The sequence below is a fragment of the Notamacropus eugenii genome, chromosome 1, assembly GCF_028372415.1.
Source record: "Notamacropus eugenii isolate mMacEug1 chromosome 1, mMacEug1.pri_v2, whole genome shotgun sequence".
In the NCBI taxonomy this organism is placed as follows: domain Eukaryota; kingdom Metazoa; phylum Chordata; class Mammalia; order Diprotodontia; family Macropodidae; genus Notamacropus; species Notamacropus eugenii.
The window spans coordinates 80,956,230-80,979,609 of record NC_092872.1 but is presented as its reverse complement, the minus strand read 5'-3'; the positions used below and the strand labels follow the sequence as shown (position 1 = coordinate 80,979,609).

General features: G+C 40.4%; 1 long non-coding RNA gene across 1 annotated transcript; it reads left to right on the top strand.

Annotated features, from left to right (window-relative positions):
* Nucleotides 1-509: 509 nt before the first annotated feature.
* LOC140523341 (uncharacterized) lies at nucleotides 510-22,520 on the top strand. The gene is made up of 3 exons (XR_011973369.1): nucleotides 510-581; nucleotides 21,810-21,891; nucleotides 22,392-22,520. It is a non-coding gene; the product is annotated as an uncharacterized lncRNA (long non-coding RNA).
* Nucleotides 22,521-23,380: the final 860 nt, after the last annotated feature.

Sequence of the window (23,380 nt, the reverse complement as noted above, 5' to 3'; positions counted from 1 at the left end):
CAGTACTTTTACACAACTCCACACAGCCATAACCAGTGACCTGTTTAACTCTGCTTCTGGGGACATGAGTTGGGTCATTTGCATTCCTAGAGTGCAGAATTTCTTTGTAGGTATCTGCTTTGTATGTATCTATGTGGGGCTAAAAGGTTTCAGAGGCGAATCTTTAGGTAACCAGTTAATGAGGATTTGGTAACTGCTGCTCGAAGCTGACCTTGTTCTGATCCATAGAGGTTCTGAATCCTCTGTGATGAGATCCCTAGTAAGGGCAACTGGGGAGGATATTTCCTCATGTGCGCTCTCTAAATGAGTGTTACCAAACTTGAGATGAAAACGAATAAAGGTCAAATGCACAAAATGTCACGATTCAGTTGAATGATGAATCGTCTTACAGGAGACCATTAGAAAAACTGGGGTCAAGTTCTCTAGGTTCACAGACTTCTTTCAAGTGGGCTTGACCATAATTTGTTCCAATAACAGCTTTAAAAACACATTTCCAGGGATCAGGACAGAAAATGAACACAAAGGCTAGAATGAACACTACTGGTGATCTGCTTCTGCTTGATTCAATGCTACCTCAGTGGGTGAGTCGGTGTGTGAGGATGGGAGGGAAGTGGGACTGGAGGTCACAAACCAATAATCCAAAAAAAAATCATGACTCCTATTGCTAGTTTTAAATAAGGCATAATTTTACTTAATGTAGATCTAGTATAACTAGCTGGTATTCCTTAGATTGGAAACAGGAACCTAGTAGGAGGTCTAGGAGGAGATGGCAGTCTTTTAAGAGTCATGAGGGGGAGATGACATAAGGCAGAATAGAGTGTCACATGAATGAGACTGCTCTCTACTGAGGCAGAACAGCTTCCAGAGGGAATAGCTGTAGATGTTTTGTTTTTTAATTGACCCTATGATTTTATTGGCTTAGGGTACTCCTCATCAAGAGATTTGGTTTGTTTTTTTTTTTTTGCCTTTTCAATACTTTTTATTTATTTCATAAAATATTTCCTTATAACTTGCTAAACTTTTAAATTCTCTTTTTTGTCTTTTCAATACTTTTAATGTGTTATAAAATATTTCCCTATTGCTAATTTTTAAAAATTCATTTTTTTTAAGATTTTGTGTTCCATGTTTTCTTTCTCCTGTCCATCCCCTACCCCTTGAGAAGGCAAGCAATATGATATTGACTATACATGTGAAGTCATGCAAAATGTATTTCCATATTAGCCATGTTGCAAAAGAAAACACGCAAAAACCAAAACACAAAAAAAGGGAAAAAGTATGCTTCAGTCTACACTCAGCTCTCTCTGGAAGTGAATAGTTTTTTTCTTCATGGGTCCTCTGGAATTGTCTTGGATCATTGTCCTGATCAAAAAACCTAAATCTTTCATAGTTGATCACTGTACAATGTTGATGTTACTATATGCAATGCTCTCCTGGTTCTGCTTACTTCACTTTGCATCAGTTCATATAAATCTTCCCAAGTTTTTCTGAAATCATCCTGCTCATCATTTTTAAAAGAACAACCATATTTCATCACAATCATATGCCACAGCCTGTTTAGTCATTCCCCAATTGGTGGGCATCCCTTCAATTTTCATTTCTTTGTCACCACAAAAGGCTGTGGTGTTAATTTTGTACAATTAGGTTCTTTGGCCTTTTCTTTGAATCTCTTGCTGGATCAAAGAGGATACATAGTTTTACAATCCTTTGGAGGTGATGAGGAAACTTCTACCACTGAAGATCAGTATCCGCTCTGCAACTTATAGCCTTAGAGTTATGGGGCAGGGGATGAGGCGGCAGGCACTGATCAATCGGCAAGCATTTATTAAACATTTACTGCGCGCCAGGTGCTGTGCCAAGCTCTGGGGATATAATAAAGGGCAAAAATATGGTCCTCGTCCTCAGGGCCCTCATGGGTCCCTACCTATTACTTTCTAATGGGAGATACAGTATGGAGAAATTGTGTACACAAGATATATACAGTGTAAAATGGAATGGAATTTCAAAGGGAAAGCACTGAGAAGAGAGGAGGAGACTAGGAAAGGTCTTTTGTAGAAGGTAGGCGTCTTGAAGGAAGTCAGGAGGCAGAGGTGAGGAGGCAGAGCATTCCAGGCATGGGGGACAGCTATTGAAAAGACAGAATCAGGAGATGTGAGGAGGAGTAAGAAGCCCAGTGTTACAAGACTGTAGAAAACAGAGGGGAGTAAAGTGTAAGAAGACTGGGAAGGCAGGAAAGGGCCAGGTTGTGAAGGGTTTTAAAAGCCAGATGGAGGATGTAATATTTGATCCTGCAGGTAGTAAAGAACCTTTGGAGCTCATTGAGCAGAGGCATTAAGTGACCTACTCAGGGTCACATAATCAGTATGCGTTGGAGGCAGGATCTGAATCTGTCTTCCTGACTCCAAGACCTACTCCCTAGCAACTATGTCAGGATGCCTCTCTAGATACTTTCTCCAGATACTAACCTAAAATAATAAGAGAATTAATTGAGCATCATCAAAAAGATAAAACTATCTGTAACTGACGTGAATATGCTTTAAAGAAACTAAGCAAAAAGAAGGGAATTAAGGGAAAGAATAGGATATAGACACATCCTGGAAGGGTAAAGTGGGTGGCTTTGAGGACAGGATAGTCAGAAGCCAGAGGAATATTCTTTGGGACTAAACAGGGACTGTACCTTCCTCCTTTTGAGGCCAAGAAGGACAGAGATCCAAGGGCAGGATCCAAGGACAGAGAAGGGCACATTGTAGGGCCAGAGGAGATACTATGTGGTCCCACATCCAGAGAAAGAGGTAGTAGAGTTAGGAGAGGATTATGAATCTATCAGAGAGTGAGTGGTACAAACTCTAGTCTACCATAGACTGATAGTCAGAGAGTTCATCTATTTATCATCTTAAACTGATTAGAGGGATATAAAGAAAAGCCAGGGAGAACTCCCACAAATTCAGCCAAAATTGGCTCTACTTTAGTTATGTGAGTATAAGAAATCTGCATTCTGTAAATGTATTTATTTCTGTAGTTTTGCAATTCATTCTTTCCTCTGTATACAGTAACATCAAACTAGGAAGCTTCCTAGTAAATTTCCTATTGAAAAAATAATTTAATTTTCTCTTAGTGGAACTGTGGGGGAAAAGTCAGGTTAGAGAAGGGGATCAAAGCATACCATCAAAGAATTTTAGAATTAGAAAGAACCATAATTACCCCCATGTTTGGAATTCCCTCCCTCCTCACCTCTGCCTCTTGGAGTCCCTGGTTTCCTTCCAAGATCAACTCAAATGCTCTCTTACCTGAAGCCTTTGCATGCTAATACTTTCCTTGAAAAATTACCTGGACTCTATGTTGTATACATATTTTGAATATAACTCTCTACCTACATGTTGTCTCTTCCACGCAGATTGTAAACTCCTTGCAGTCTAAACCTCTAATCAATGTAATAGCCAACCACAATTTGAAAGAATCAGTGATGAAAACAAGCTACCCATCTCCTGAAAGAGAAGGGAAAGATTCTGAGCGCAGAATGAGGCATACATATATATCTCTCTATATGCATACAGATGTGTGCATGTCACATAACACATGCACACACATACATACACATGTATGTGTGCGTGCATATACACATATGTGTATATATGCATGTGTGAGTATATATATGTATGTATATACACACACACGACCAATATAGAAATTTGTTTTGCTCTACTTTACATGTTTTAACAGAAGTTTTATTTTTTTCTCAGTTTTGTGTGGAGGGTCTGGGAGGGAACATAGATTTCTGCTGATTAAAAAAAGTAATTTTTGAAAAGAATGTATTATTATATCTTTTCTCCTATCAAAAAGCTAACACTCACAGCTAGCATTGACATAATGCTTTAAGGGTTACAAATTATAAAGGTGTCGTTTTATCCTTATAATGACCCTGGGAAGTAGGTGCTATTATTAAGTCTATCACCCTCCAGGAGCGACAATAGCAACCACCCACCCATAACATAATCTTCCAAAGAGCCACTTCCTAGTGCATTGGCCTTGCTGTTTATGGGGCTACTAATAAGAATGCTGATTTTATTGTCACTTTTATATTCCTAGAGAAAAAGGACAGACTGGTAAAGAATTTTTGTTGGCTAGTAAACATAAGTAATTACCTGCAAAACAGCTCGGTGTCGTAGACACTAGTTTCATGTCTCTGAAAAATCACAGACCTAGAATTGGAAAGGGACCTTACATCTAACTCTTCCATTTTATAGATGAGGAAACTGAGGCCTAGAGAGGTTAAGCAACCTATCCAAGATTGTTGTTTAGTCAGATTGTGTTTGACTCTCCACGATCGCATTTGGGGCTTTCTTGGCAAAGATACTGGATTGGTTTGCCATTTCCTTCTCCAGCTCATTTTACAGATGAGGAAACTGAGGAAAACAGGCTTAAGTGTAACCCTTAGCTAACACTTGAACTTTTCCTATCAAACAGAAGGCTAATTTAAGGCTCTGCAAACATTAAATAGAAAAGATTATTGCAAATAGTGAATAGGACCAATGAAATTGAGATTAGGAGGAAAGCAGGAAACAAAAAAAAATTACAGCAGGTTTCTCTGAGAAAAGCCTCATTTCTCAAATATATAGAGAACTGAGTCAAGTTTATAAGAATACAAGTCATTCTTCAACTGCTAAATGGTCAAAGGATTTGAACTGGCAGTTTTCAGAAGAAGAAATGAAAAATATCTATAGTCATATAAAAATACTCTAAATCACTATTGATTAGAGAAACTCTGATGTATCACCTACCACCTATCAGATGGGTTAATATGACAGAAAAAGAAAATGACAAATATCGGTGGGGATGTGGGAAAATTGGGACACTAAACATACTGTTGGTGGAGTTTTGAGCTGGAGAGCAATTGGGAACTGTGCCCAAAAGGCTATAAAACTGTGCATACCCTTTGACTCAGCAATAACACGACTAGGTCTCTATCCCAAAGAGATCAAAGAAAAAGGAAAAGGACCTATATTTAAAATATATTTATAGTAGCTCTTTTTGTTGTGTCAAAGAATTGGAATTGAGGGGAACGCTCATCAGTTGGGTTGTGGCTGAACAAGTTATGGAATATGATTGTGATAGAATACTATTATATTATAAGAAATGACAAATAGGATGATTTCAGAAAAACTTGGGAAGGCCTATTTGAACTGATGCAAAGTGAAATGAGCAGAACCTGGAGAGTATTGTGCATAGTAATATCAATGTTGTACAATGATCAGCTGTGAGTGACTTAGCTATTCTCAGCAATACAATGATCCAAGATAATTCTAAAGGACTCCTGAGGAAAATGCTATCCACATCCAGAGAAAAAACTGATAGAATTTGAATACAGATTGAAATATAATTTCTACACTTTATTTTTCTTGCTTTCTTTGGTAACATAGCTAATAATGGAAGCATGTTTTGTAAGTTAATTTATTTTTAGTTTTCAACATTCACTTACTTAAGTTTTAAGTTTTCACCACATTCCTTCCCACTCCAAGATGGCATGCAATCTGATATAAGCTGTACATATACATTCCTGTCACATTTTCACATTAGTCATATTGTATAGAAGAATTAGGATCAATGAGAGGAACCATGAGAAAGAAACAAAAACGAAACAAAAAAATAAAATAGTCTGCTTTGCTCTTCATTCAGTCTCCATAATTCTTTCTTTGGATGTGGGTGGCACCTTCCATCATGAGTCCTTTGGAACTGGTTTAGGTTCTTGCATTGATGAGAGGGACTCAGTCCATCAAAGTCAGTCACTGCATACTGTAGCTAATACTGTGTACAATGTTCTGGTTCTTCTCACTTCACTCAGCATCAGTTCCAGGTTTTTATGAAGTCGTCCTCTTCATCATTTTTTATAGCATTATAGTATTCTATTACATTCATATACCACAACTTGTTCAGCCACTCCGAAATTGATAGGCAGCCTCTCAATTTCCAGTTCTTGGCCACCACAAAAAGAGCTGTTAGAAATTTTTTGTACATGTGGGTCCTTTTCTCATTTTAATGATCTCTTTGGGGTATAACCCTAGAAGTGGTATTGCTGGATCAAGGGGTATACACAGTTTCATAGCCCTTTGGGCATAGTTCCAAATTACTCTCCAGAGTGGTTGGATCAGTTCACAACTCCACTAACAAATGAATGCATTAGTGTTCCAATTTTCCTATATCTTCTCCAACATTTATCATTTTCCTGTTTTGTCATGGAAACATGACAAATATGATAGATATGATGTGGTACCTCAGAGTTGTTTTGATTTGCATTTCTCTAATCACTAGTGATTTAGAGCATTTTTTCATATGACTATAGATAACTTTAATTTCTTCTTCTGAAAACTGCCTGTTCATATCCTTTGATCATGTATCAATTGGGGAATGACTTGTATTCTTATAAATTTGACTCAGTTCTCTATATATTTTAGAAATGAGACCTTTATTAGAGACATCAGTTGTAAAAATTCTTTTCCAGTTTTTGGCTTCTCTCCTAATCTTGGTTTCATTCACTTTGTGCAAAAACTTTTCAATTTAATGTAATCAAAATTATTCATTTTGCATTTCATAATGTTCTTTATCTGTTATTTGGTCAACGGAAACATATTTTGTTGAACAATATTTTATTTTTCCCAATTACATGTAAACCAAAATTTAACATAAATTTTAAAAAATTTTTCAATTCCAAATTCTCTCCCTCTCTTCCTTTTCTTCTCCCCTCATTGAGAAGGCAAGCAATTTGATACAGGTTATTCATGTGCAATTATGCATGATATATTTTTATGTTAGTCATGTTGTGAAAGGAAACACAGACCAAAGAAAAGCCCACCATAAAAAAATAAAATGAAAAGTAGTATGCTCTGATCTGCATTCAGTCCTCACCATTTCTTTTTTCTCTTCCTCCTTTCTTAGAATCCCTAATTTCCTTCAATACTTAGGCCAAATGCCATCTTTTACAAGAAGTCTTTCTTTAGCCTCCCACCTTCATCCCTAGCTATTGGCACCATGCTTTCTAAGGTTATCTTCCATCTTTCCTGTACATATCTTATATGTCCCTACTTATATACCTGTTGTCTCTGCCATTAGAATGCTGGCTCCTTCGGGGCAGGGATTTGTTTGTTTGTTTTTCCTTTTCCTTCATATTCTCATCACGTAGCATAGCGTCTGGCACATGATAATTGCTTATTGATTGATTTCTCCTATTCCTGTGATTTCTCACCTATGTATCATTTATAGTTAATAGATTCTTCTGCTTCTACTAGAGTTTTTTTGTGTTGCCCTAGAGACAATCGTCCTACATGTGCTACTGTTGACGACCCTGTTAGGAAATGGGAAGGAAATGAAGGAGGAGGTGCACATTTATGAAATTATTGCCTGGAAAAAAGCAACAAATTATTGACTGATGGTGGCAAAGGCAAAGGGGCTTTAGCTAACCAAGGACAGGTTATACACATCTTCCTGGCACAGAAGTACCATCCTTTCTTGGTTCCCTATTTGCAATTGACAGCAGTGAATCATGAGAAATGGGAACTTAAATGAGGATAAACACTCTCTTTGTTCTCTTGGTTGCTAAATACAGGCTCTGCCCAAACCTACAGAATGGGTGAAAAATCTCACAAAATGTGGTGAGGTAAAAATAAACAGCCACCGTGGGAATCTCTGCTATCACGGAATATGTGCAGAATAAAATGAGTCTTAAAAAACAAAGAAGTTTTATCAATGCCTCTTGTTTTTACATCAGTCATTTCTTTTTCCTCCCCCCCTTCTCCCACATCAGTCATTTCTGTGTACCACCACCATGATCCTTTCACTATAACAAAGTGAAATGGCTAAGCAAAACCAACTGACACACAGTGCCCCCCCCCAATATGTGATACTCCAAATCCATAGCTGCCCACCTTTCTGTTGAAAAGAGGAAATATATTTCCTCATGTCTTCTCCAGAGTCAATATGGATGATTATAATTGTTCAGCATTTGACTTCATTGTAACAGGCATTTAAAAATTTTTATGGTGTAATCGTTATGTATATTGTCCTCGTGGTTCTCTCTGTACCAGTTCATACAAATTTTCCCATGTTTCCTCATAAGTTTGTTGTTGTTCAGTTGTTTTAGTCATTTCTGACCCTTCATGACTTCATTTGGGATTTTCTTGGTAAAGACATTGGAGAGGTTTGCCATTTCCTTCTCCAGTTTATTTTACAGATGAGGAAACTGAGGCAAACAAGGGTGAATGACTTGCCCAGGGTCACACAGCTAGTAAGTGTCTGAGGCCAGATTTGAATTTGGGAAGATGAGTCTTCCTGACTCTAGGCTCAGAGCTCTATCCACTATGCCACCTAGTTGTATGCCACCTAGTTGTAATTTCTTAAATATCTTGTTACGTACGTATTCCATAGTTTGTTCAACCATTCCCCAGTTGATGAGCCCTTATTTTGCTTTCAGTTTTATTTTGCTTATCACAAAATACTTTGCCATGAATATTTTGGTAGCTATGGAGTCTTCTTTTCTGTCCTTGACCTCCTAAGGGTATCTACGCAAAATAAGATTGGCTTTGTGAATATTGTAGTACTAAGAGAGAGAGGTAGCCATCTTGCCTTGAATACAAGAAGCATTTTACACCACTCAGTTTCTTCATCTGTGAAATGGGTGTGATATCCTCTTCACAGGATTTTGGTGAGTAAAGCACTTTGTAATCTTTAAAATGCTAACTAAATGTAAACTATCATCCTTAAAACCATTTATTTATTCCATCACCATTTATTGGGATCCACTATGAACAAAACACCCAAGCTGTGCTTTTGGTTGGTTGGTTGATGTCTTTTGTTCTCGAAGAGGACCAAAATGACATCACTGTAATACAGTGAAGTTTCAGTGTGTATAACTATGACGGATCAGGCCAATAGGAGCTTGGAATGCTCTACCAGAGACTGGGCACAGATAGTCCATGTGAACATTTGGGGTGGTTACTCCAAATTTGAGCATCCTACATTTACTTTGTGTTGTCTCAATTCTGCTTTGCTCATAGAGCACAGCACCCTTTCTGATGTGAACACGCCATACTGTGTGGTCCTGTCCCATGTCACAAAATCAAATCCAAAGTTCTTAAGAGAGACCTTGAGAGTGTCCTTGTATCACTTCTTCTGACCACCATGTGATCACTTGCCCCATTGAGTTCTCCATGAAATAGTCTTTTTGGCAAGTGTACATTCTATATTCGAACAATGTGGCCAGCCCATTGGAGTTTTGCTCTCTGAAGCATAGTTTGAATGCTTGGCAGTTTAGTTCAAGCAAGGAGCTCAGTGTCTGGTACAGAATCTTTCTAAAACAGGCTTTTAGAGGAGATATAAAGACAATTAAGACAGAGTCCTTACCCTCAGGGTTTATTCCCTTGAGGATGCTAAAGTTGGGAGAGACTTCAGAGATCATCTAATCCAACCCTCCTGTGTCTATCAGTTTCATAAATCACTTATACAACTGGAATGTCTCAATTGATTACATATTACTCTCCCTTATACACTTTATACCCCTGCCAAACTGATCTATTTACTATTCTTCTTCAGTTAACTTTTGCATCTCCTTTTCCATCTGTCCAATTTTTCCTTTTAAGGAGTTATTTTCTCCAGTTAATGTTTGTACTTCCTTTTCCATTTGTCCAATTTTCCCAGTTAGGTTTTGTGTTTCCTCTTCCATTTGACCAACCGTTTCTTTTACGGAGTTATTTTCTCCAGTCAATTTTTGTACTTCCTTTTCTATTTGTTCAATTTTCCTTTTCAAAGAGATGTTCTCATCAGTGAATTCTTTTTTTATAATTTTAAAATCATTGGCCAGTTTTTCTTCTATTTCCTTCTTCAGCTGTTCCAGGAGAGCTGCTTGTGCTTGTGAGCAGTTCATAGTCTCTTCTGAAGTTTCAGATGGAAGTACAGTCTCAGCACTGACTTCTTTGGTGTTTGTGTTTTGGTCCTTATCCCCACAGAAAGATTCTATGGTTTTTTCATGTTTATTTTGCTTTTTTTAATTCATGATGTTGATTGTGTGTTGTGGCTTCTGGTTCTTTCAGTTAGAAGCTACAGAACTTTGTGTTGGGCTAAGGTGTGAAAAAGCTAAGAGCAGGTTTTTGTTTTGTGTTTCCTGATCAGCCCTGGGGTTAGCTTGTTAAGTGTCGGGGAGGAGTGGTCTGGTCACAGGAGATCTTCTCAGCTGAACTGAGGCAAAGGAAAGCTCAGGGGATGGTGATCCCAGCTTCCCTATTGTCTTCCCATTTCCCTTGGAGTGCTGAGGCACACCTAGATGCTAATGCCTATTCCCACCCCTCCTGGGGCTCCTCTCCTGGGGCTGAGGCTTGCCTGGGTCCTAGTGTGAGTTTTCTCTGCCCTAGGTCCTCTGTCCTGGTTTGCTTCCGCCACAGTAGGAGGAATCCCCCTTAGCTATTTTCCTAGCCTCAGGTGTTAAGGAGACGATTGGCTCCTTCTGCTGTTCCCGCTGATCCAGGATTTTTCTAGGGAAATATTTTATGGTTCTTTCCCGGTCATCAAGGGGGGAGGAGAGAGCATTTACTGATCACTCCACCATCTTGGCTCCCAGAAGTTCAAGTAGGCGACTTACTGATGTTTAATCTTTAGGCTGAAAGTCTCAGGAGCTGCTGCGCTGATATCTGGCAGTCAGTGGCTCTCACTGGCTTGGGGAGGCTTGTCTCCCACCCTCGGTGCTGCTCTGCTGGTTCAGCCCACCACTCTTGGTTTCCCGGGCCCTTCCACTCTGCTGCGCTGACCATGTTGCGCTGTGCACTGGGGGCTCACCCCCGTGGAACAGATCTTTCCCGTGGACCTTCCCGTCTAACCTGGGCTCTGATTCCGCCACAGTCTGTCTCCCACTGGATTCTGCACCTCCAAAATTGGGTCAGATTCTCCTTTCAGAGGTATCTGAAGGAGTTTGTCCAAGAGCTTAGGTGAGTCATTGCTCTCACTCCGCCATCTTGGCTCCGCCCCTCTCTAGTTACTATTCTTTACCTAAGGCATTCTGTCTCCCACCTCTTTGCTTTTGTCTAGGCTTTTCCCCATGCCTGGAACACTCTCCCTCTTCATCACTGCCTCTTGGACACCCATGTTGCCTTCAGGGTTTAGCTGAAGTATCACCTCCTTCAAGCCATTCCTAATGTTTTTCAGTTTTTAGTTTTCCATCCAGGTCAATTTACATTTATTTTGTATTTATCCTGCATTTACTTATCCATGTGCCTATATTTTTCCCGCAGTAGAAACTATTCCTGCCTTTGAGGGACTGTCTTTTGCGTTTGCATCCTCAGCTCCTAGTACAATACCTAGCTCAGACTAGGAACTTAAAAAATGCTTGTTGAATGATTAATTTGCCATGGAGGAATTTGGCTATATCAGATAATGCTCCAACGGATAGGACTCTTTTGTGCTTGGGGATTTCTGGAGGAATCCTTTGGTCTTATGTTGTAAAATTTATGTTCTGAAATCAGCATTATCAACCATCTGGCTTCTCAGCCTATTTTAGAATGCTAGCCATGACCTCTAATGTCCAAATGGATGAAGTCACGTTATTCTAAAGGCCAGAGATGGGGAGTCTCAGAACTCACTGTCTTCTCTGTTGCAAAGAAGCTGAAATTTGAATTCCTTCAGGAAATGGTACAAAGCCCACAATTTTAATCTGGTTTTTTGATGGGTGTGACTATGTTAGGGCATTTTCTGTTATCTAGGAGAAATGGCATTGACATATACCTGGTCTGGCAGGGACTTAGCTTTTAATCTGTCAGGTTTGTCCTTTGCCCTCTATTCCTACAGTCATTCTCTGTTTTTTTTTTTATTCCTAGCGTGTCATCTCCTGCCTCAATGCTTTTGCCTAGGCTGTTCCCTATATCTAGAATGCTTTCCCTTCTAGCCTTTACTCCAGACTCCCAAGCTTCTTTCACTGCATAGCTTAAGGGCTCCCTCCTATATGAGGCTTTTCCTGACTCTTCCTTTTCCTAGTTCTTAGTACTGATTTGTCATTCAGTTAAGTACAACTATTGTGACCCCGTGGACATTGTCCATGGGATTTTCTTGACAAAGATATTACCTCAGGAGGTGAAGGGTGAGACCACTTTTTCCTGTCATAAGCATAGCAATTGCCCCAGTGCTAATATAGTACGTATTAGACCAAATTTCTAGTTTAATATTATAAAAGCTTGGGGAATGTTTATTTTACTCCCTTGGAAAGCTTCATGGTTGTTGTTCAGTCATTCAGTTGGGTGTGAGTCTATGTGACCACATGAACTTTTGTCTGTGGGGTTTTCTGGGCAAAAATACTGGCATGGTTTGCCATTTCCTTCTCCAACATGTCTCCATTTTACAGATGAGAAACTGAGGCAAATAGGGGTTAAATGACTTACACAGGGTCACATGTGTCTGAGGCCAGATTTGAACTTGGGAAAATGATTCTTCCTAACTCCAACACCACCCAACTGCCTTAGTAACTTAGGATTAGCACCCTCCAAATTATTTTGTATTTATTTCGTATATATTTAGTATTTACTCATATGTGTATGTGCAGTGGCTGCTCCTCCCCCAGTAGAATGTAAGATCCTTGAGGGCAGAATTTTGAGAAGTGACATAATAGTTACTTAATAAGTACTAGTTGAGTTGATACCACCTTTGTACACACTCACCTCTCATCTCACTACTGAATATCCTTCCTTCCTCCCCTCCTTCCTTTATTCCTTCTTTCCTTCTCCTTCCCCAAACCTTAAACCCAGTGCACTCTGAAGCCCATGGACTGGACAACAATAGGTCCCTGCCCAAGCTCCACTTAATGGCTGGCTTAGAGTAGTTATCACTAGTAACAGTTTCTGTTGATTTATTATTTTTTCTTTAGTTCATTAAAAGGGCCATTCCCTGACTACTTCTCAAAGAGGTCTGTTCACTCAATGGGCGTTACCTCCCTCTAAGTGAGTAACTGAAGAGGCCAGCCTAAAAACACCAAGGTCTCCCATTGCATCCTGGGCCATTTCTAGTCATCCTGATGAATATCTGGTCACTGGACCCAGATAACTCAGGAGGACAAAGTGAGGCTGCTGACCTTGCACAGCCCTCCCTCACTCAAAACAAATGCAAGTCATGTCATCATTTCTCTGACGTCATGATTTGAAGATGAAGGACAAACAGACATTACTGAACGTTTCAGTCAGTCACTCTGGCTCTGGACTTTTTCTGTTGTAATTCATTGTGTACATCATTGTCAGATAAATTTTCCTAAATATGCTTCGTTCCCAGGTCTACCAACCTATGAGAGCTCCTTGCAGTTTATGAGGCTAAGTCCAAACTCCTCAACTTGATATTCAGGATTTCTATCAATTGGCCCCACCCTGCCTCAACCTTATCTCTCTCTCTTGCCAAACAGCTACCCACAGCTCCAGTCAAGCCAGTCCTTTCTATTGTTTTTATCTTTGCTCACACCTATCCTTTATTTATTTGCCTCCCTCATGCAGTTATCTCCATCAGAGGATCTTCAGAAGAAAGCGCTTCGAAGACTATAAAGTACTAATAATTTTTTGTTGTTCAGTTGTGTCCTGCTCTTTGTGGCATACTCTGCAGGCCCATTTGTGATTTTCTTGGCAAAGATACTGGAGTGGTTTGGCATTTCCTCCTCTAGCTCATTTTACAGAGGAGGAAATTGAGACAAACAGTGTTAAGGGACTTGCCCAGGGTCACACAGCTAGTAAGGCTCTGAGGCCAGATTTGAACTCAGGGAGATGAGTCTTCCTGACACCAGGTCCAGCATTCTATCCATTGTGTCACCTAGCTGCCCCACTACTAATAGTGAGTTGTTAATTAATATGAATTGTTATCTTTTTTTTGTTCAGAATGCCCTTCTGTTAATTCAGCTATCATTTTAGGTCATTTCCTCCATGAAAACTTACATGACTATTCTAATTCACATTGACAACTCCTTTTAATAGAATTGTAGAACATTACAAATAAAATCAAATGAAGCAACATATTATTCTGTGACAATTTCTCTTGTATGTTGTAGTAGTAGTAGTAGTAGTAGTAGTAGTAGTAGTAGTAGTAGTAGTGGTAGTAGTGGTAGTGATGGGGTGCAAGGGCACCAAAATATTGAGCCACCAGAATATTGAGGTGAAAGGGCATGTATGTCTTGGTGTCATCTCGAAAGAATTTGCTTGGGCTGTCTCCAAGTCAAGTAAAAGCACTTATTTAGTGCAACCAGTGGGTTCTTATCCTCTAGGGGAAAGAGCCAACCCTTAAAGGAGGCAGCCCCCTAAAGGATGTGACTCCTCAAGGGATGCATCTTCTTAAAGGAGATGTCTGCTTAAGGGAGACTGTGCAAGGAGACTAGCAAGGAGAAGCAAGGGATTCTTATAGAAGAGACATGCCCTGTGGGCGGGGAGATGAGGTAATCAGGGGCATGCAGGCAAGGGGTGAGTAGCTCAGAGTTTTGATTCCACTGCCCAGTTCTTTTGCCCAAGCAAAGAGCAAATGTTAATCTCATCATCTCCAGAAAGGCTTCAGCTAATCTCATCTGTAGTAGTTGTAATAGTATTAGAAGTAATAGTAGTAGGAGTAGTTGTAGTAGTAATAATAGTGGCAGTTGTAATAGTAGTAGTAGTAACCTGTCTTCTTTACAATTCCTCTTCAGGCGATACTTGTGACTCTGGAGTTTCTTTATCCAAAAGAAAACTATTCACCCTATTCACTTCACCCCTAGACTTCACACATTGTAAGTACCTTCTGTGGCTTCTCCCTGTGAAGGACTGATTGCTCACAGATCCTCCTTATTAAAAAAGTAATATTTTATTTTCTGTAGTTACATGTAAAGACAATTTTTAACATTCACTTTAACAGAATTTTGAGTTCCAAATTTTCTCTCTCCCTCACTGAGACAGTAAACAATTTGATAAAAGTTATTCACATTCACTCACGCAAAACATATTACCGTATTAATCATGTTGTGAAAGAAGACACAGACCCAATGAGGGAAAAACCCATGAAAAAATACAGAAAGCCAAAAATAGTATGCTTTGATATGTATGCAGACTCCATCAGTTGTTTCTTTGGAGGCAGATTGCATTTTTCATCATGAGTCCTTTGGAATATTGCTGAGAATAGTTGAGTCATTCGCAGTTGATCATTGTACAGTATTGCTGTTACTGTGTACAATGTTCTCCTGGTTCAGCTTATTTCACTTTGCATCAGTGCATATAAGTCTTCCCAAGTTTTCTTCTGTTCATCATAAGAAATGATGGTACAATATCAAAATCATATAGCACAACTTGTTTAGTCATTACACAATTGATGGACATCCCCTCAGTTTCCAGTTCTTTGCTACCACAAAAAGAATTGCTATAAATATTTTTGTATAAACAGGTCCTTCCCCCTTCCCTTTTTTAAAAATCTCTTTGGGATACAGACTTCATGGTGGTATTGCTGGATCAAAGAGTATGTACAATTTTATAGCTCTTTGGGCATAGTACCAAATTGCTCTTCACAATGGTTGGATCAGTTTACAACTCCACCAACAATGCATTAGTGTCCCCATTTTTCCATATCCCCTCCAACATTTATTATTTTCCCTTTCTATCATCTTAGCCTACCTGATAGGTGTGAGGTGACAACCTCCATTTTAAAAAGGTGCCAGGGCAGCCATGTTTTTATTTCTCTCCAGATTATATTCTTGACTCTCTAGGACTTTCACTTCTGCCTCCCCTTTCAATTTCTTTTTATGTTTTATCTTCTTCCATTAGAATGTATGCTCTTTGAGAGAAGAAACCAATTTTCTTTTTGCTAATACTGTACTTAGAACACTGCTTGCCTATTACACAGAAAATGCTTAGTAAACTGAATAACTTTACTTGATATGATAGCCCTTCCAATATTTGAAGACATGAAATATCTCCCTTAAGTATTTTCTTCTTTAACCTCTTAAAGCATCTAAACTTTATACTATACAATTTAGCACTGTAGTGGATTATTTTATATTTTTCTCTGATTACTTCATGTGTCTAAATTTGGTATCAAAGAGTCAGGAGAAACTTGATGATTTTAGGATGATGTTGATGATCTTTCTTATTAGGTGGGATGTAGGGTTTGTTTCAAATTCCTTCCTAAGAGTAGATAATCTTTATGTATAGTACTTCGAGGATCTATGATTTCATTGGTACAGGTATTCCCTGCATGACTGCAGATCATGTTCCTTCTATGATTTAGGAGATAGTTGTCAAGAATTATTGTGTCTAGATGGCAAAGTAGAAAGACGCACATACACATAGCTCCGAACACACAAACCACAGAACGGCTAGAGGGGACCAAGCCAAGGCGAATTCTGCACCCAGAGACCACGGAGTATTGGAGCGAGGGAGATTCCTGCTCCGGAGAGACCTGCGGACCTCTCGCGGGGGGTCCTTCGCGCCGCGGACTGGGCGCCGGGACGGGGAGCGGAGTGCGGCCGTGCCGCGGCCGCGACACTGAGGGGAGGAGATCCGAGAGGGCTACGGGGACGGGATCTCCAGCGGCCACGCGGGTCCCCCCACCCACAGAGGGACCTGCAAACCTCTCGCAAAAGGTCCGTCGTGCTGCAGACATGGAGCCCAGCCCGGACCTGCGGCGGCGGCGGCGGCCACAGCTCCGAGAGGCACAGATCTGAGAGGGCTCCGGAGGCGGGATCTTCAGCAGCAGCACGGGCCCCCCACCAACAGGTGACTGACGGGGGTGGGTGAGAGAGTCTCTTGGGTGGGTTGAGAGGGGAGTGGGGTGCCCCCAAGGCTCGGCCCCCCCCCCCCCCCGGGAGGTGGGGGCTGAGAGGCGGCTGCGGACGGGGGCTCCCCAAACGGGCAGGAGCCTGGATCCATTGTGGAAGGTCTGTGCATAAACCCCCAGAGGGAACTATGCCTGAGAGGTGGCCCTGCCCCTGACCACCTGAACTTAATTCTCACACTGAATAGCAGCCCTGCCCCCACCAAAAATCCTAAGGCGGGAAGCAGCATTTGAATCTCAGTCCCCAAACGCTGGCTGGGAGGACCAGGAGGTGAGGTGGGTGTGAGGAGAACATTCAGAGGTCAGGCCACTGGTTGGAGAAAATGCCAAGAAAAGGGAAAAGAAATAAAACTATTGAAGGGTACTTTACCGGAGAAAAGACACTTCCTCCCTTCCTTTCTGATGGGGAGGAACAATGCTTGCCATCAGGCAAAGACACAGAAATTGAGGATTCTGTGTCCCAGCCCACCCAATGGGCTCGGGCCATGGAAGAGCTCAAGAGGAATTTTGAAAATCAAGTTAGAGAGGTGGAGGAAAGACTGGGAAGGGAAATGAGAGGGATGAGGGAGAAGCATGAAAAGCAGATCACCTCCCTGCTAAAGGAGAACCAAAAAAATCTTGAAGAAATTGGCATCTTGAGAACTAGCCTAACTCAGTTGGCAAGGGAGGTGCAAGGGGCCAATGAGGAGAAGAATGCTTTCAAAAGCAGAATTAACCAAATGGAAAAGGAGATTCAAAAGCTCACTGAAGAAAATAGATCTTTCAAAACTGGAATGGTACGGATGGACGCTAAGGACTTTTCGAGAAAGACAGACATCTCAGAACATACCGCGCAGATTCGAAAAATGGAAGATAATGTGAAATATCTTATTGGAAAAACAACTGACCTGGAAAATAGAATCAGGAGAGACAATATAAAAATTCTGGGACTACCTGAAAACCATGATCAAAAGAAGAGCCTAGACATCATCTTCCATGAAATTATCAAGGAAAACTGCCCTGAGATTCTAGAACCAGAAGGCAAAATAAATATTCAAGGAATCCGCAGAACACCGCATGAAAGAGATCCAAAAAGAGAAACTCCTAGGAGCATTTTGGCCAAATTCCATAATTCCCAGGTGAAAGAGAAAATATTGCAAGCAGCTAGAAAGAAACAATTCAAGTATTGTGGAAATACAATCAGGATAACACAAGATCTGGCACCCTCTACATTGAGGGATAGAAGGGAATGGAATAGGATATTCCAGAAGTCAAAGGAACTAAGACTGAAGCCAAGAATCACCTACCCAGCAAAACTGAGTATAATACTTCAGGAGAAAAAATGGTCTTTCAATGAAATAGAAGACTTTCAAATTTTCCTGATGAAAAGACCAGAGCTGGAAAGAAAATTTGACTTTCTAACACAAGAATGAAGAGAACCATGAAAAGGCGAACAGCAAAGAGAAATCATAAGGGACTTACTAAAGTTGAACTGTTTACATTCCTACATGGAAAGACAATATTTATAACTCTTGAAACATCTCAATATCTGGGCACTGGGTGGGAGTACACACACACACACATGCACACACGCACACATACATAGAGACAGAGTGCACAGAGTGAATTGAAGAGGATGGGATCATATATTAAAAAAAAATGAAATCAAGCAGTGAGAGAGAAATATTGGGAGGAGAAAGGGAGAAGTTATATGGGGCAAATTATCTCTCATAAAAGAGGCAAGCAAAAGACTTATTAGTGGTGGGATAAAGAGGGGAGGCAAGAGAAAAACATGAGGTCTACTCTCATCACATTCCACTAAAGGAAAGAATATAATGCACACTCATTTTGATAGGAAAACCTATCTCATAATACAGGAGAGTGGGGGACAGGGGCACAAGCAGGGTGGGGGGGAGGATGGAGGGGAGGGTATGGGGAGGAGAATGCAATACGAGGTCGACACTCATGGGGAGGGAAAGGACCATAAGAAAATAGAAGTAAAGGGGGACAGGATAGGATGGAGGGAAATATAATTAGTCCTATACAACACAACTAGTATGGAAATCATTTGCAAAACTAAACAGATATGGCCTATATTGAATTGCCTGTCTTTCAAGGGGAAGGGGTGGAGAGGGAGGGAGCTAAGGAGGTTAGAACTCAAAGTGTTAGGACCAAATGTAATGTTCTTACCACTGGGTAACAAGAAATACAGGTTAAGGGGTCAAGAAAGCTATCTGGTCCTACAGGACAAAAGAGAAGACGGAGACAAGGGCAGGGAGGGAGGATAGAGGAGAGAGCAGATAGGTCACAGGGGCAATTAGAAAGCTCGGGATTGGGGGGGGGAGGGGATAAAAGGGGAGAAAATTTGTAACCGAAAATTGTGTGAAAATAAATGTTAAAAATTAATTAAAAAAAAAAAGAATTATTGTGTCTGAAAAATCCATCACCTTGTGGTCAGTCTCATGTTGAGATTTTCTGAACTAGACTTGTCCTTGGATGACAAGCATGCACCCCATCTCTGGGCAGATACTCAAAATCTTTCAAGTTTGCTGGACTTGTAGGTATCTGAACTTTACTGGCTTAGCATTGGAAAGTCCAGGGTCAAGCTCATGCCCAGTGAGGTATCAAAGTAGGACATTAGAGGAGAAAGAGCTAATCATTCGAGAAATTTGTCTCAGGTTTTAGTCTGTGGTTTACGTAGTATCCAGTTGCTCAATATAAATTCACTCTATGGAAGGGACTGTCATTATTGAGGCAGACACCAGGATACAGGTGAGTTCTTGGGTCTCGGGCAGCATCGACCTTCTGTCTCCTTTCATGTGCTAAGCATATGCATTGTGCAGCTGTCTCTGCTCATTTCTGGGAAAGGATATTCATTTCTCTGCTCTTTGTAACTTGATTTGCAAAGGAATCTAGCAGCCTGTGAGGATAACTGCTGTGCTTTGTAAATGTCAGATGGCTTCCAGGGCTATTTAGCTGCCTGCTGCATCCTTACACATCTCTAGTCAGCTCTTTGTTACTTAGATCTTGAGAGAGCTCCATTTGGAGGTGCACCCCCTCCCCCCCACACCCCCAAGATTTAAAAGACACATCTTGTTCCTGCCTTGCCTGAGTTTTAGGGATTTTTTCTATTGGTGTTCTTTTCTTGTTTCCTGGGAAATGTCATTTGGGGCCTTTCAATATATTTCTGGCCTCTTCTTTCTATAAAGCTTCAGTGTCCAAAGATACTGGATCATTAGTATCTTGAAGGTGGGGCTCAAGTCATAGCTATCTTTCCAGTTCCTTGAAGTGCCTATCACTAGGCAGAACTCACTTAATGTTTAAATGAATTAAGGTCTCTTTCCCCTGGGATGCTTGACATTAGCTGATAACAGTTACTTCCCTCTAGAAGCTTTAATCTTTTGAAATGTGTACCTCTTTTTTTGTGTTTTTTTGTTTAATAGTATTTTTTCTAATTATATATAAAGACAATTTTCAACATTCATTTTTTTTTAAAACAAGATTTTGAATTTGGAATTTTTCTCTGTCATTTCTTCTTCTCTCCCTTCCCCAAGATAGCAAGCAATCTGACAGAGGTTATACCACATGTAACTCTTTCAAGGAGAAACTAAGTCTCCTTTAGTAGCAACAAGGTGAGATTCACAATTGAAGAATTCAGTGTGGGTGGTCAACAAATATACTGGAGAAAACGGTTCCATACTCAACACATTGGTCTATGCCATATTTTAAGTCTTTCTATAGGAAGGTTCACAGTTCATTATTGATAGGCAGATATTTTGCCTTCCTACTAAGCTACAAAGAAAACAGGAAGAAAACCCAGAGATAGCCTTTACCATTTGAAGTTTCTGTTGAATAAATGAAAAAAAAATTTATTAAACACCTACCATGTGCCAGGCATCATACTAAATACTGCGGATACAAATATAGTCATAGACAATCTCTGCCTTCAAGGAGCTTACATCCTCAGGAGGGATAATATATGTAGGGAGTAGTGACCTGGGGAGGGAGTTTTGGTCTAGAGAATTACAGTGATTACCTGTGATTGGAGCCATATGACAGTAAGTAAAATGCCCTTTCTTGAGGTAAGGATAGTATTGACTTGATTCCCCTAATGCTATTCCAGGAGGGGATAAAGGGGCAGCAGCAAGGCATATGTCAAGATGTCTGAGTAGGCTCCGGTTTCCTGGTGGATGAGTCTATGGAAGGTGAAGTGTTGTCTGAGGCCTTATAGATCTAGTGGGTTACCTGTTGGACATTAGGAATGGCTATATGGAACTGCTCACAAACCACTGTTAGATCCTCTGCCAACTAGGCCAATCTGGCTGGACAACTGTTCTCTCTTGTGAACATATTAGCCAATTTTGTTAACGCTGAAAAAAGGTAGTGAAAATAAACTATATTTTAAAGGATTGCATTGGCCTTGATTCTTCCTTATGTATGTATGTATCTAGGTAGGGTTTTACAATACAGATGAGAGGGAGACTTTCTTTAGTCTCCTTCTTGGATTCTCCCTGTCAGCTTGATTGCCAGAGTAGTCATGGTACATACATTTAGAACTAGAAGGGACCTTAGATGTCAAATAGTTAAATTCCTCCATTTTACAGTTGAGCAAACTGAGACCTAGAGAGGTTAAGTAAAGTACCAAAGGTCACACAGGTAGTTAGTGGAAAAGCTAGGATTTAAACTCAGGTCCTGTGACCTGATCCAGGGTTCTTGCCATTGCACTCTTATGCCTCCTAAACCCAGCTACATACTCTATGTCCTTAGATTTATAAGAATAAGCCTCTCATTGAGACGTTGGTCATAGTGATAATAGTTAACATTTATATATCAGTTTTTATATATTATCTCATTTGATCCTCATAACAATGCTGTGAAATAGGTACTACTCATCTCTATCTCCACTTTACAGATGAAAAAACTGAGAAAAAAAACAAGAATAAATCTCTTGTACTTTAGGCTAAATGACAGTGACTGTGCCTGCCAGGCAAGGCTATTGTAGGAAGAAACATGGATTCCTATTGGTAAGTGACATTTCTGATTTGTAGGAGGGAGAAGCCACATTGAGTATATCTTCAGTGGTGCTGACCAGGAGTCCAGAAGTTCCAGCATGTTCCTGACATATGTGGAGTAAGGAGAGGAGACTTCTGAACTATGGGGAGAAAAAGACTGGAGGATCCTATAGAGAGAGATTCAGGCAATATGTGGGCAAAACTGGCAAAGCGCAGACCTACTATGCTAGAGGATTGGTCAAAACATAGAGTGTGAATATTTGGTGGGGGGAAGGCGCAATTGCTTTTTTACTTTTTTTCACATTTTACAAATGCGATTTGCAGTGAGGAAGTTTTCACTGAGGAGTGCATACATGGGGTGGGGAAGGGAGGGAGGGAGGGAGGGAGGGAGGGAGGGAGGGAGAGAGAGAGAGAGAGAGAGAGAGAGAGAGAGAGAGAGAGAGAGAGAGAGAGAGAGAGAGAGAGAGAAGAGGAGAGGAGAGGAGAGGAGAGGAGAGGAGAGGAGAGGAGAGGAGAGGAGAGGAGAGGAGAGGAGAGGAGAGAAGAGGAGGGAGGGAGGGAGGGAGGGGGAGAGAGAGAGAGAGAGAATATAATTTGTCTCCATTTTTGCCATTTCAGAGGCAAGAGTCACAGATGCTATTTTCCTCTGCATCAATTGGAGAAGAGACTGCATTCATTTAGGGAATGTACTGAGAATGTTTCTAATGTCTGAAGTTTCCTTTTATGTTCCAATTAAATGTTTTTTTTCTTTTTGGTTAGTGATTCAAAGCTGCTGCTTTCTGGGGTTTCTGTTGAGTACTTAGATCTGAGTTTGACCTTAAAGATTCTCTATTTCACATGGGAATGGAGGTTTAAGTCATGTGAGAAACACTTACCAAAAAGTATCCTTTCTGAACATAAATCCAAGTTAGTGAGAGACTAGTGCTGACTGGTACATAGGTGATACTTATTTTGCATTACTACCTATCAAGGAAACTATGTTTGAATTAAATCAGACTACAAGTTGTTACCTGAATTCAACATGCCTTCTCTTGTCTTTTAGTTCACACAGACTTAGAATGCATTCTCTGTGTGTGTTTCAGACACCCCATCTTCCTTTAAGGCTCTGCTTAGGTATCATTTCCAACATGTAACCTTCCTTGATCCCTCCAGCTTCTCATGTTCTCCCCTCCTCATATATTATCTCCTCCCATTTCTGCCCTCCAGGGTAAAGGATAAATTTAATTCCTCTTTCATGATAGTCCTTCAAATACTTGAAGACAGCTTATAGTTTCCTTGAAAGTCTTCTCATCTCCAGACTAATCATCCCTCATTCTTTCAAACTGATCCTCCTATAGAATGATTTCCATATCTCTTACCAGGTCTATGACTCTCCTAAAATGTGGTGTCCAGAATAGAACACACAGTTCTAGATGTGGTCTGACAAAAGACTGAATACAAGAGAACTATTATTTTCCTTATCTTGGATACTATGCCTCTCTTAATGAACCCCAGGACAACATTCATTTGTTTGGTTGCCAAATCTCTTCTCCCTCCCTCCCTCCTTCCTTCCTTCCTTCCTTCTTTCCTTCTTTCACTGTTTTTTGACCAAAAGTCATTCAAAGACC